The sequence below is a fragment of the Triturus cristatus genome, chromosome 1_1 (genome assembly GCF_964204655.1).
Source record: "Triturus cristatus chromosome 1_1, aTriCri1.1, whole genome shotgun sequence".
Taxonomy (NCBI): Eukaryota; Metazoa; Chordata; class Amphibia; order Caudata; family Salamandridae; genus Triturus; species Triturus cristatus.
In genome coordinates, this window is record NC_140579.1 from 694,466,577 (window position 1) to 694,482,535 (window position 15,959).

A 15,959-nucleotide genomic window follows, 5' to 3' on the forward strand; every position below is an offset into this window, starting at 1 on the left:
GCAGATGCATTTGAGGGAACACCAACATCAAGCTAATGGGAACACACCACACATACATGACATAGTCACATCGTGCAACGTGGGTAGTCACATGTCAGGTGTGGTAACCCCTGTAGCGGGCATCAGGGGACACTTGCGTGCGTTGTTGACTGTGCCATGCCAGTGACGCTTATCTCAAGTGTTCTGTACGACATGCACATATGTCAAAGGAGTGAAGGGCATGTCTGGCACATAGTGCACCATCACACATAACATCTGTACACATCTCATCATACATCTATTGCCTTCACAACTCAGGAGTAATGTGCCACATCACAGCCTTTCACACCTGTGCCTCACACATGTAGTACTGCACAGACAATGCCTTGATGTCCATCCATGGACAAGTATGTCAGCTCTATTCCTTTTTGTGTGCTGCCTATCACCACTGTTATGTGTGAAAGGCACCGTACATTCGCTCTGAGGGCGTGTGTACGTACCCTATCACTATGGGAGTGCTGCCGTAGGCCTACCCATAGTGATAGTGAGCGTACACGCATGTGTACGGTCCGTATCACTATGGGTACGCATACGCGAGCACACCCATAGTGATAGTGAGCGTACACGCGTGTGTACGGTCCGTATCACTATGGGTACGCATACGCGAGCACACCCATAGTGATAGTGAGCGTACACGCGTGTGTACGGTCCGTATCACTATGGGTTTGCTCGCGTATGCATACCCATAGTGATACGGACCATACACACGCCTGTACGGCCCGTTGCTATGCATTTGGGGTGCCCTAGGGCCCCGGAACGCACCGTACCTGTGTGTGAATCTCCAAATTACATAGGGGACACATGAGGGACAAGTATGAAGCCAGAGATGCATGCTGGTTGCCATGGAGACCGAGTTTAAACTTTGAATTTGTTGAATGAGGTGGCCTGCAAAAGTCGGTTTGAAATAATCTACTTTGTTGCAAAGTTGTTGACATCATGCTGAATTCTAAAAAAATCTAACCCCCTCACAGGGGTAGGTTTAAATGGATTGGAGGAAACATAGGATGCAAATGTGAGTTGCCAATCACTCTGTACTCCTGTGCATGAAACAGGCCAGCAAGGCAGATATAAGGCAGCCAGGTCTCATGAGAGAGCACTTGCCTGCACATCTTTTGATTCCACAACACTGCTGCTGCTTGTGATTCCCAGGCACCATGTCAAGGTCTGTGGAGAGGGCCCAGCCTTTCACCCTGGAGGAGAATGTGGCATTGCTGGATGTCATCCTCCCACAGTACCCCATGCTGTATGGCCGACCAGGGTTTCAGGTGAGTGCTGAGTCCACTAGCACAGACTGTGGCCCTTTTTTGTGACTGTGACTTCTGGCATTGTGTCCAGGTGTGACACACATGCATTGTACTGTAGGGTGGGTCCCAGGGGGGGAATGCCTAATGTCTCCCAGCCAGAGCATGCTGTGGTGCATGTCTGCCGTCCTCACTTGCATTGTGTTTACTGTGACAATCACTGCATGGTGCATGCCACATTCTGCCTGTCTAATCCTCCTGGGAATGTTGCTTCTACAGTCCTCATGTGATTCTGTGGTCACCCCAGTGTGACAGGTGACTGTACCCACAGATGTGTGTTTGTTCAGTGTACCTGTGCTGAGAGTGTCCACATGATGTGTTCGTACCCTGGACATCGGTGTGTGTGTAAGTCCCCTGTCATGTGGGTGGGTGCATATGTGGAGTGTAGCACCCCAGCTGCATGAGGGATGGATATACCCTGCCCATCTGATGTGAGCAGGGAGCAGTGCTGTGTGTCTGACGTGCAGAGCCAGCCCCACACCTGTGAGCCCCCCCAGTCTAGTGGCACATGTGCAGAGTGAGGTTTGTAGCTGCATTTGGCAATGGCAGGTGAATGTCCTGTGCCTGTGTGCAGAGGTAGCGTCAGTGGCCTGTGGCATGTGACTGCTTTGAGGTGCTGCACATAATCCTGGTGTACCTTCTGATGCACAGTGTGAGTCTGGATCATTTATTGTGTCATACCCCTCATGCCACCTGTGTACTTTCAAGCATGTGGTGCATTTGCCCTTACACAGAGAAAAATGTCCCTATGACAAAGGTGCAATGCTTTAGCTGCATACTATGCCTTGTTGAAACCAGCAAAATTGTTCTAATGTGTGTCTCTGTGACATGTGGCAGGTGTATTGATGTAGTCTGACTTTTTCAACCCCACAGGTAGGCGCCTCTGCCAAGGAGCAGATCTGGAGGGACGCCATCAGTGCCGTGAGGAGGACAGATGGTCGCAAGCGGCGCCTGGCCCAGGTGAGAAAACGCTGGCAGGATATCCGGTGCTGGACGCGGAGGATCGCACGGGTCCTGCTGGGGGACTCACCTGTGGGCCCTAAGAACCATGGGCGTCGCCGTCTGACCCACATCCACAAGCGTGTGCTGGCGGTGGTCTTTCCTGACATGGACAGGCGCTTACGGGAGAAGCAGCAGCAGGAAGGGGGTAGGTACATGTGTGTTTGTTGTGTGTCACCAGCATTTGTAAGTGCGCAGTTGCATGGATACACTGCCAGTGTTTAAATGTGCGGTGCATGTCCTGTCACCCACAGTATAGCGGTGCTGTCCTTCCTCCCTTCCCCTCCTTGCCATGTGTTCCCTGGTCTGTCTGTAGTCACTTTTTCACAAGGTCATCTGGGCTGGCAGTTTATCCACGTGACCAATGCTTGCAGCATCATGTGTGGGGGTGGTGTGTAACAGGTTTTGGGACCTTGCCTGTGCCCTGTCCAGTTCAGTACTTGTGGGGTCCATGTCAATTGGCACTGATGCTGAGTCCAGACATAGGAGTATGTCTCTGAAGTGTAATGCCTTACAGCAAGCATGTCCTATGTTGTGGCCTGTGACATGATGTGCATGAGTGTGCGATACGCAGAGTGCAGGGATGGTGGCCTGTGTTGCAGTCATTACCATTCAGGACCATGGAATATTGTGGCCACTACTGTCCCCTGGGGCATATTTTGCTAGGTATCATGTGTGTCATCACAATATGTGGACACTCTCAGTGTCTACAGCATAGGATGTGCTCTGTGCCATTGTCCCCTGGCACCATGTATATTTACGTAACGTGTTCTACAAGTGTCCACTGTACAGCCTGACCTAATTTTCCTTGTTTATACTCACGGTGGCCAGTGCCTGTGTGTCTTGTTGCAATTATCTGATGATGGCCATTTGTAAATGAGATCGTTGTGCAGGCGCACATGGGGTATTTTGGGTCCAATATGGGTTTCTGGCAGACCATGTGTATTTCTCCCAGACTAAGAGATGCAAGTGCTTCCTGTGTCTCATCAAATTGTCTCATGTAGGGGGTGGTTGGTGCGGGCAAGGCCTACATGTCGACACCTGAAATCTCATTGCTCGGTCTGGCCAGTGTGTGATGTTTGTCTGGACATACACTCAAGGTGCAGTGACCCATTCATGTTGGGCATGTCTTTAAGTATTACCTTTGCAGCATGTGCCTCAAGTTCATGGAGATGGTCCCTGCTCATCCCTAGTTACGGCAACGCTGTGTGGTGCAGATGCAGTGCTGGATTGTCCCCAGAGCCTGGCTCCTCTGTCCAAATCCATATCATGTCATTTGCAAATGTGTCATGCTCTCCATAGTTTCTCAGTGGCATGGTGGGTGAACCAACTGTGTGTTGCAGGGTCTATATATGTACCTTGTATTGTAGATGTTACTCATCTTTCTTTTCAGGCTATGCACTGTAACCTATGTAGATTTGACTCATGTGACATATGTATACAGGTGTCTGATTAATTCCTGTTTATTCACCTTGCCCACAGCATCGTCGGGGGACACGGATGGAGACACCGGCACGGACCGTGCGGAGGGACCGAGCACCAGTGCCAGCAGTGACATCTTAGCTGGCACATCGAGTGGAACTGAGGCCGAGGGGAGTGAGCCGGAGGACCTGTCCACTGCCACCACAGAATATGAAGCTGACGGGTCCGAGGCTGAGCTCTCCGAGGAGGCGGAGGCTGCTCCAACAGCTGACAGCAGCACAACATCTCTCCCCGCCCCCTCCATTGCCATCACCGGCCTCCCACTTGCTCGTGTCCCTTCCCAGCGTGCCCAGTCACCACATGTCTCCTTCCTGCCAGGCACCGCACCCCCTGCCCCTGTCTCCACTGCTGCCGCCAATGCCGAGTCTGTGGACATCCAGCGGCAGTTGCAGGTTGGTCAGGCTGCGATGCTTAATGTCCTCCATGGCCACAGCCGAGTGCTCAACAACATGGAGGCATACTTGGAGGGCATTTCAGCATCGCAGGCTGACCAACGCAACTTGCTGCGGTCTATTGACTCGACACTGACTGCAGCAGTGGGTCTCCTGCAGCACTTCGTCCCACCCCCTACCCATGCCCCATCCACACTTCCCACTCCCATGCCTGTCCCACATACACCCAGACGTCAGCATGCACACACCCCACCAGACACAGGCACCACACCAGCAGGGAAGGACAAGCGCACACCTCCTGGCACGCACACACAGGGTGAAGTAGGCACTGGGTCGGGGGGCAAACGTAAGACACGCAGCCAGAGTGGGAGTCCGCATTCTGCAAAATCCACTCCCTCCAAATCCACTCCCCTCAGCTCTCCTGGCCACAAATCCAGCAAGGACTCCTTCATGGCCGCTCTGTCCCTGAGCCCCACAGTGACACCACCCTGCAAGCGGTCAAAGGAGTCCCCGGTCAGGGTGGTTGAGTCCCCCCCCCTGTCCACACCCTCCCCGGGTAGCGCTGCGACCCATCCCTGTGACCCCCCCCCCCCCTCCTTGGGGCCTGTGGTTCCTTCGGGTGCAGGGGAGACGCTGGGCGACCTGGCAGTAGTGTGCAGCGCCGTGCTCCAATCCACCTTTGGCGCTGCCCCACCCCCTGTGTTGGAGTCGTCCGTCCCTGCACCCACAACACCTACCCTTGCCCCTCCTGTCCCTGCGGTGCCTGGTCCTTCCCCCCAACATGATGCCCCCCCTGTGGAAGACAAAGGAGTCTGACTGTGCAGGCAAGCTAGGGGACACATGTACCACTGTGTCCCCCATCCGGATTTGAGTCATGGACTGCCCTATGGGCCTTGTATATATTGACATTTATGATGATTATTACTTACATCCTGCTGAATAAAGCAATTTGTTTTTTCCATGGAACACTACTGTTTATCTGGTATTGCTGTTGGTAGACCTGCTCCATGATTTTGGGTGGTGATAATGTGTTGGGGGTGTGGGAAATGTAGTCTTGTGCTGGTCATAAGGTGGATCCTGGTATCTGTGTGCCATCACAAGCTGTTGGCTAAATTACTTTGTTCATGTAAGCAGTTACTGCATGGTGACATCGTCCCAAGGTGTGTTCCTTCCTCTGTGTAACCTGACATCTTCCCTGCAGGGTGTTTCCAATATGTGGTGCTGAGCGGTGTCTACATCAGCTGGGTGTGTGACGGACTCCTTCAACTTTGCACATGCATGCTGAGCGATGTCTCCACCTGCATCATTCGTGGCATCTTTGGTAGTCACTGTACTTGTGTATGTAGACTGTTGACATGACTTCATGTGGACATGTTCTCTTTTAGGCGCTATGCATGTGTGTACTCCCAGCCTCGCACACATGTGGTACATGTACTGCAGGGTCTTTGTGCACCTGACTGACATTTGTGGGCATTGAATCTGTGGGTACTCCACCCTTTGCGTTCCATGGGCACTGCTGGGAGGACTCTACACCCACCCCTCCTGTGTCTGGGCACTGCTGGGAGGACTCTGCACACACCCCTCCTGTGTCTGGGCACTGCTGGGAGTGATAGGCACCCACCCCTCCTGTGTCTGGGCACTGCTGGGAGGACTCTACACCCACCCCTCCTGTGTCTGGGCACTGCTGGGAGGACACTACACCCACCCCTCCTGTGTCTGGGCACTGCTGGGAGGACTCTACACCCTCCCCTTCTTTGTCTGGGCACTGCTGGGAGGACTCTGCACCCACCCCTCCTGTGTCTGGGCACTGCTGGGAGGACTCCACACCCTCCCCTCCTGTGTCTGGGCACTGCTGGGAGGACTCTACACCCACCCCTCCTGTGTCTGGGCACTGCTGGGAGGACTCTACACCCTCCCCTCCTGTGTCTGGGCACTGCTGGGAGGACTCTGCACCCACCCCTCCTGTGTCTGGGCACTGCTGGGAGGACTCTACACCCTCCCCTCCTGCATCGGGGCACTGCTGGGAGGACTCTACACCCTCCCCTCCTGCGTCTGGGCACTGCTGGGAGGACTCTACACCCACCCCTCCTGTGTCTGGGCACTGCTGGGAGTGATAGGCACCCACCCCTCCTGTGTCTGGGCACTGCTGGGAGGACTCTACACCCACCCCTCCTGTGTCTGGGCACTGCTGGGAGTGATAGGCACCCACCCCTCCTGTGTCTGGGCACTGCTGGGAGGACTCTACACCCACCCCTCCTGTGTCTGGGCACTGCTGGGAGTGATAGGCACCCACCCCTCCTGTGTCTGGGCACTGCTGGGAGGACTCTACACCCACCCCTCCTGTGTCTGGGCACTGCTGGGAGTTATAGGCACCCACCCCTCCTGTGTCTGGGCACTGCTGGGAGGACTCTACACCCACCCCTCCTGTGTCTGGGCACTGCTGGGAGTGATAGGCACCCACCCCTCCTGTGTCTGGGCACTGCTGGGAGGACTCTACACCCACCCCTCCTGTGTCTGGGCACTGCTGGGAGGACACTACACCCACCCCTCCTGCGTCTGGGCACTGCTGGGAGGACTCTACACCCTCCCCTCCTATGTCTGGGCACTGCTGGGAGGACTCTGCACCCAGCCCTCCTGTGTCTGGGCACTGCTGGGAGGACTCTACACCCACCCCTCCTGTGTCTGGGCACTGCTGGGAGTGATAGGCACCCACCCCTCCTGTGTCTGGGAACTGCTGGGAGGACTCTACACCCACCCCTCCTGTGTCTGGGCACTGCTGGGAGTGATAGGCACCCACCCCCTCCTGCGTCTGGGCACTGCTGGGAGGACTCTGCACCCACCCCTTCTGCTCCATACATACACGGGTGGGGGTACGGTCCGTACATACACTGTTGGGGTGGGGGTATGCTCCATACATACGCGGGTGGGGGTACGGTCCGTACGTACACTGTTGGGGTGGGGGTACGCTCCATATATACGCGGGTGGGGGTACGGTCCGTACATACACTGTTGGGGTGGGGGTACGCTCCATACATACGCGGGTGGGGGTACGGTCCGTACATACACTGTTAGGGTGGGGGTATGCTCCATACATACGCGGGTGGGGGTACGGTCCGTACATACACTGTTGGGGTGGGGGTATGCTCCATACATACGCGGGTAGGGGTACGGTCCGTACATACACTGTTGGGGTGGGGGTATGCTCCATATATACACGGGTGGGGGTACGGTCCGTACATACCCTGTTGGGGTGGGGGTACGCTCCATACATACGCGGGTGGGGGTTCGGTCCGTACATACACTGTTGGGGTGGAGGTACGCTCCATACATATGCGGGTGGGGGTACGGTCCGTACATACACTGTTGGGGTGGGGGTACGCTCCATACATACGCGGGTGAGGGTACGGTCCGTACATACACTGTTGGGGTGGGGGTACGCTCCATACATACACGGGTGGGGGTACGGTCCATACATACACTGTTGGGGTGGGGGTACGCTCCATACATACGCGGGTGGGGGTACGGTCCGTACATACACTGTTGGGGTGGGGGTACGCTTCATACATACGCGGGTGGGGGTACAGTCCGTACATACACTGTTGGGGTGGGGGTACGCTCCATACATACACGGGTGGAGGTACGGTCCGTACATACACTGTTGGGGTGGGGGTATGCTCCATACATACGCGGGTGGGGGTACAGTCCGTACATACACTGTTGGGGTGGGGGTACGCTCCATACATACGCTGGTGAGGGTACGGTCCGTACATACACTGTTGAGGTGGGGGTACGCTCCATACATACGCGGGTGTGGGTACGGTCCGTACATACACTGTTGGGGTGGGGGTATGCTCCATACATACGCGGGTGAGGGTACGGTCCGTACATACACTGTTGGGGTGGGGGTACGCTCCATACATACACAGGTGGGGGTACGGTCCGTACATACACTGTTGGGGTGGGGGTACGCTCCATACATATGCGGGTGGGGGTACGGTCCGTACATACACTGTTGGGGTGGGGGTACGCTCCATACATATGCGGGTGGGGGTACGGTCCGTACATACACTGTTGGGGTGGGGGTACGCTCCATACATACGTGGGTGAGGGTACGGTCCGTACATACACTGTTGGGGTGGGGGTATGCTCCATACATACGCGGGTGAGGGTACGGTCCGTACATACACTGTTGGGGTGGGGGTACGCTCCATACATACGCGGGTGAGGGTACGGTCCGTACGTACCCGTGCCCACGCTGTGGAATGCTTGTGCGGCCCGTACCCAGGCCTTTGGCACATGGGTACGGGCCGTACCACCATTGTTGGGGTGACGTGGGTGTGGGCGTGGTACGACTCGTACCCACGCTCTTAAGGCGTGGGTACGGTACGTACCTGTATTGTTGTGTTGCCGGTTCGCGTCGTCGCCCACTTCCGTTGTGGCAGATGCTGGCGTTGCTGGACACGCCCCAACCGCCTCGAAGTGACCAGGGCCTGGAGGTCAGGTATGTCCAGGGCATGTGTGCTGTGTGACCTGGGTGGGGGTTTTGTGTCCTGCCCCTGCCCCCCCCCTTTGCCCCTGGGTGTTGTTCTGACCTTCTGCGGTGTCTGCATCGGTACCTGTAGAGGAGGTCGACTGCTATGATGGCCGGGATGACACGTAGGTTCGGGTCCATGTCTGTCCGTCGCGTACAGGTGCTCCTTGTGTGCGTCGTCCTGATTTCCCTGCAGTTTTTGGCTGCCGGAAAATATTCTCCGTGCGGAATGACGTCGGTGCGAATCGTACTTCCTGGTTCGTGGAACGCAGGCTGCATGCGTCCCGACGTCACGTCGGCTCTTTTCCGGATGTCATTTGTATGTTTATTTTCCTCGGTTGGTGTTTTGTACGAATCGTACGGAAATAGTGTTTCTGTGCGAATCGTACTTGCATGTTTGTAAAGTTTTACAACCGGGTACGAGTCGGACGGAGAAAACCCTCCGACCGACGGTTCGTACCCGGTTTCTCCAGGATCCGAATCGGCACCTAAATGGTTTACACAGAGAAGATTGAAGTTGCACCAATTGCTACTTTTGGTTAAAACCTCTTTGCATCTTCCACACCCTGACCTCATGATTGTGCATTGTGGTGGAAGTTACCTAGGTACATTGACTGAGGTAGGTTTGGAAATGCTTATGAAGGACACCTTTGGACACTTCAGCTCAGCACCATGTGACTCTGGGAATTGCTCACTTAATAGCTCACATAATTTGCACGCCGGCCTCGAGGGCCTTCAGACCCATAGGGGTGAGTAGTTTGCGCTTTACAAATACTGTATTGATTTGATACGCGCAAATTTACCTTCACACTCCCTGTATAACACCCCATAAGCACAATACACAAGTTACAATGTTCAAAACAAAAGTTCCTCCGAGTAGGGAGAACTACATGCTGACCCTCCTTGACAGATGTGGCACAGCGGCCAGAGCACATGACTTCACAGCATATGACACACAGTTTGGACTCACACTTTCATTCCCGACTCCGGCAGCACCTCAGCTCAGCACCATGAGACTCTAGACAATACCTCACATGTTTTCCGTACCCCAGGACTTTCAAACCAGTAAGAGTCAGTAGTTCATCCTAGTAGGTATAAACACATGCTGACACTACTTCCTCAGGTGTGCTGCAGCGGCCAGGGCACATGACTTCATACCATAAGACACACAGTTTAGGCTCATGCTTTTATCCCCGACTCCCGCAACAGCTCACCTTAGCAGCATCAGACTACGCAATACCTTACTTAATTTCCATACCCAGCACTTTCAGACCGGTAGGTATGAGTAGTTTGCTTTGCACCCCCTATATAGCACACCCTAAACACCCCACAGAGGTCACGCTGCTCCTACCCTCCTCTTTCCCACATTTTTTGCCCTTTTTCCCCCTTACTCGCTTCAACAGAATCACAAAATGGCAGCCAACACTTCCTAGTTGCAAACGCTCGCAGCGCTCAGAGCCAATTAGCAGCAAGCTCGTGCTCGAAACTCCTCTGCCAATCAGATGGCAGAATTCCCAAATAACGATATCTGTAAATTTCAATATTTCTCAAAAACTACTGAATGGATTTATACCAAATAAACAAAACTGTGCTTTCTAGACCAAGACCCTTCTCCCTGCCAAATTTGGGGTAATTCCGTTCACCCGTTCGACCTGTAGCCTTGTCTAAAGTTTCCTATGGAAATTAACATTGAAAAAACACGTTTTGGGACCTCCCTTTTTTCTCGGCCCCTCTTGACGAATCACCCCCAAACTTTCGACATAGGGGCTGATCTTAACAAAGAATTAGTTCCGAAAATTTCACGAAGATTCATCAATCGGCGCCAAAGTTATTGCGAATAGAATGTTGCCATTTTCCTAGAGTAACTAGGTCCTAACTATATCTACCTACTGGCGACCGCCAGTAGGTAATATATATATATAAACATATATAGATATAAATGTCTGTATGAATATATGTATGTGACAGAGGCTGTTGAGGGATCGGCACGATAATGAACTGCAGCTGGGCCCTTAACCACTGCGTAGGAGGAGCCCTATATAGACTGGATGGGAATATCTTTGCAAACTGTGGCATTTGAAGAAGGCTCAATGCCAAAACTGGTCATGCTGATCACTTTTCAAATAAATGTCCTGACGAGCCCCGCTGTGTCCCTCTTCTTTTGATGGAAGGAAGCTTTGTGGCATATTTTGCGTGCCACCTGTGGCACGCTAAGGGGGACCCTTCCTACAAGTGGCTGTGAAGCTTACAGGACGTCAGGGAACTGACTTATTTTCACCCGAGGTATCGGATCTGCACAGCCCGCCTCCCTGCATGTGCTCTTCAAGTAGCTCCTGCCAGCCGGCGGTCTGAGACTCCTCGGAGGGGCGCATGCACTGTCACTGCACCTCCAGTCTTGGAGACTCAGGATATGGAGGCTGGGAAGTAGAGGACCCAAGGACATCTGTTCCCCGAATTTTCGTAAGACTTCTCCCACTGCAGCGCATTGAATACCAGCAAGCTGCATGATGGGATCAGCAGTCCGTGGCAGAGGATGTTGATGAATCGGCATGATAATGAACTGCAGCTGGGCCCTTCACCACTGCAGAGGAGGATCCCTATATAGACTGGATGGGAATATCTTTGGAGAACTGTGGCATTTGAAGAAGCCTCAACCCCAAAACCGGTCATGCCGATCGCTTTTTAAATAAATGTCCTGACAAGCCCCGCTGTGTCCCTCTCTTCTTTTGATGGAAGGAAGTTTTGTGGCATATTTTGCATGCAACCTGTGGCATGATAAGGGGGACCCTTCCTACAAGTGGATGTGAAGCTTACAGGACGTCAGGGAACTGATTATTTTCACCCGAGGTATCGGATCTGCACAGTCCGCCTCCCTGCCTGTTCTCTTCAAGTAGCTGCTGCCAGCCGGCGGTCTGAGACTCCTCGGAGGGGCGCATGCACTGTCACTGCACCTCCAGTTTTGGAGACTCAGAATAGGGAGGCTGGGAAGTAGGGGACCCAAGGACATTTGTTCCCATAATTTTCGCAAGACTTCTCCCACTGCAGCGCATTGAATACCAGCAAGGTGCATGATGGGATCAGCAGTTCAAAGCAGAGGCTGTTGAGGAATCAGCACGATAATACACTGCAGCTGGGCCCTTCACCACTGCGTAGGAGGAGCCCTATATAGACTGGATGGGAATATCTTTGGCGAACTGTGGCATTTGAAGAAGGCTCAACGCCAAAACCAGGCATGCCGATCGCTTTTCAAATAAATGTCCTGATGAGCCCCGCTATGTCCCTCTCTTCTTTTGATGGAAGGAAGTTTCGTGGCACATATATATATATATATATATATTATCTACTGGCGGTCGCCAGTAGATAGTTATAGTTAGGACCTATTTTCCATAGGAAATCCGCAACATTCTATTGGGAATATCTTTGGCGCCGATTGACGAATCTTTGCGAAATTCTCCAAACTTTTGACCAGCTCCGCTCCACTCCTACCCTGAAAGTTTTGCGGTGACCCGTGAAGCGGGGGCCGAGAAAAAAGAGGGGTCCCAAAACGCGTTTTCCCCATGCAATTTCCCATAGGATCTGTTGTCGCAGCTACAGCCCGAACCGCTGAATGGAATGACACCAAATTTGGCAAAGAGGTAGTCCTCAGTTCGGACTCGTGCATTTTGCATATTTGGTGTGAATCTGTTCAGTAGTTCCTGAGAAAATTAGGGTAAAAAAGTTAGTGATATCTACGGTCGCGGAGGATCCGCGGACCGTACCCGCACCGTAAGCGCACCCTCCCCGAACGGAGCGCGCACCCTCCCGATCGCGCGCTGAATGCTAATTGGCTGTCGAGCATCTCTCTACATTTGAAACCAGGAACTGTTGGCGGCCATTTTCTGCCTCGGTAGAAGCGAGGCTGAAGATGGAAGGGGAATAAGTGTGTAAAAGATATAAAGGGGGCAGAGTGGAAATACTCTGACCCTCTAGATCTGCTTATGGGGTCCCAGAAGGACCCCCTGTGGCCCCTCTTTTTTTTTTTTTTAAAAGCGGCTAAATGCGCGCAAGGTGCGCGCATCCTATTGCGTTGGATGCACGGATTCTCTTGCGGTGGATGCGCGGATCCACTGCAACGTTTTTTGAAAAACAACAAGAAATCATTGGTTGTATAACAACTTTCTACACTGAAAGGTAGGGTGTATATTTTTGTTTTTTAAAGGTATGATTGTTATTGGTTAACAAAAACAGATTGTAAGGAACATTATATATGATAAGCTGATATGTTGAAAAGTCAAGCACACTTCCTGTCTTGTGTAGGAACATTGTGTGCTGAACTTGTGACCTGTGAGCTCAGTGCAGTGTTCCATGACCTGTTTCTATGGTAACAGGCAGAAGGCAGATTGGGGGAAGGGTTGAAATGTATTTCAGTTGGAAAGGGTTGACATGTTTAACCAATAGAAATGTGTGTTTGCTTTTGAGTTTATGTGCGAAGGATTGTGATTTGATGTTTACATGTATATGTGTGGAAAATGAAAGGGAAACTTTTCCATTCTTTGCTTTTGCAGAGAGGTGCACAGTGCAGAGATTCTGTAAAAGAAAATATGGTGAGTGATTGATATACTCCTTAATCTACAAAAGAACTTGAAAGATTAGTTATTTAATTGTGAGGGGATGTATGTGGACTATTTTGATTTTAATCAGACTAATGTATTTTTCCTGCTAAAGTGTAGGGAGTACTTTTTTTCTCTACAATGTGTGTGCATGTAGAAACCATTCTGTGATTGGCATTTGTGTTTTTCATGTGTTTGTAGACAGATAACTGTGCAGTTTTTATATTTTGGTAGAATTAGAAACCAGTCATTGTTTATGAATTTGTGAAATGAGTTATGTTATGTTTCTATACTAAAATGTAGTACTACTTCTAGATGAAGAAATGTGTTTTGATATAGTGCAAGGGATAGTGTTGTTTGTCTAGAATCACACAGTGAGTCTGTGTGCATTTGGGAACCACTCTGAGAGAAGCATTTGGAAATATTGTGTATTTGCTGACAGATAACTGTTTTAAAACCAGTCAGGTTGTCAAGTTTTAGTAGCATTAGAAGACAGTTATGGCTTATGCTTTCATTAAATGAGTGAGGCATTGACAGTAAATTGCAGTCGTGACATATGTAGATTGTGTGCAGTTCCCTTACCACTTGCACTGTAGTAAATGAGTTTTGGTAAGCTCATAGGCATTGTGGTGCTTGTCTAGAATCACACTGTGAGTTAGTGTGTATTTGGGATCAGTGTGAGAGAATCATTTGGTAACATCATGTATTTGCTGACAGATAACTGTTTTAAAATCTGTCATGTTGTGAAGTTTTAGTAGCAGTAGAATCCAGTCTTTGCTTATATGTTGATTAAATGAGTCATGCTTTGACACTGATGTGCTGTACTTAAATATGTAGATTGTGTGCAGTACCATTAACTCTTCCAGACTAGTGAATGAGTTTTGGTAAACTTCTAGGATAGTGTTGCTTGTCTAAAATCACACTGTGAGTCTGTGTGCATTTGGGTATGGATTGTGAGAGAAGCATTTGGTAACATTGTGTATTTGCTGACAGATAACTGTTTTAAAAGCTGTCATGTTGTCAAGTTTTAGTAGCATTAGAAGACAGTTATGGCTTATGCTTTCATTATATGAGTCAGGCATTGACAGTAAATTGCAGTCGTGAAATATGTAGATTGTGTGCAGTTCCCTTATCACTTCCAGTGTAGTGAATGAGTTTTGGTAAACTCCTAGGGATACAGGTGCTTGTCTAGAATCACACTGTGAGTCTTTGTGCATTTGGGAACCACTGTGAAAGAAGCGTTTGGTAACATCATGTACTTGCTGAGAGAAAACTGTTTTAAAACCTGTCATGTTGTCAAGTTTTAGCAGCATTAGAAGCCAGTCTTTGCTTATGTGTTGATTAAATGAGTCAGGCATTGACACTAAAGAGCAGCCGTGAAATATGTAGATTGTGTGCAGTTCCCTTATCACTTCAAGTGTAGTGAATGAGTTTTGGTAAACTCCTAGGGATACTGGTGCTTGTCTAGAATCACACTGTGAGTCTTTGTGCATTTGGGAACCACTGTGAAAGAAGCGTTTGGTAACATTGTGTATTTGCTGACAGAAACTGTTTTAAAACTTGTCATGTTGTCAAGTTTTAGAAGCATTAGAAGCCAGTCATTGCTTATGCGTTGATTAAATGAGTCAGGCATTGACACTAAAGTGCAGTCGTGAAATATGTAGATTGTGTGCAGTTCCCTTATCACTTCCAGTGTAGTCAAGGAGTTTTGGTAAACTCCTAGGAATACTGGTGCTTGTCTAGAATCACACTGTGAGTTAGTGTGTATTTGGGATCACTGTGAGAGAATCATTTGGTAACATCATGTATTTGCTGACAGATAACTGTTTTAAAATCTGTCATGTTGAGAAGTTTTAGTAGCATTATAATCCAGTCTTTTCTTATATGTTGATTAAATGAGTCATGCTTTGACACTGATGTGTTGTACTTAAATATGTAGATTGTGTGCAGTACCATTAACTCTTCCAGACTAGTGAATGAGTTTTGATAAACTCCTAGGATAGTGTTGCTTGTCTAAAATCACACTGTGAGTCTGTGTGCATTTGAGAACCACTGTGAGAGAAGCATTTGGTAACATCGTGTATTTGCTGACAGATAACTAATTTAAAACCTCTCATGTTGTCACGTTTTAGTAGCATTAGAAGCTAGTCTTTGCTTATGCATTGATAAAATGAGTAAGGGTTTGACACTAAGGTGCAGTACCATGTACTATTCTGTTCACTGTGGCAGAACTGAAAATTTAAAAGTTTTACCTAAGCACTGTCCTAGAAGTAGTCTGATTATTTAGTCAGTTTCTAAGTACCAAATAGATTGTGTGCAGTTCCCTTATCACTTCCAGTGTAGTGAATGAGTTTTGGTAAACTCCTAGGGATACTGGTGCTTGTCTAGAATCACACTGTGAGTCTTTGTGCATTTGGGAACCACTGTGAAAGAAGCGTTTGGTAACATTGTGCATTTGCTGAAAGAAAACTGTTTTAAAACTTGTCATGTTGTCAAGTTTTAGTAGCATTAGAAGCCAGTCATTGCTTATGCGTTGATTAAATGAGTCAGGCATTGATACTAAAGTGCAGTCGTGAAATATGTAGATTGTGTGCAGTTCCCTTATCACTTCCAGTGTAGTGAATGA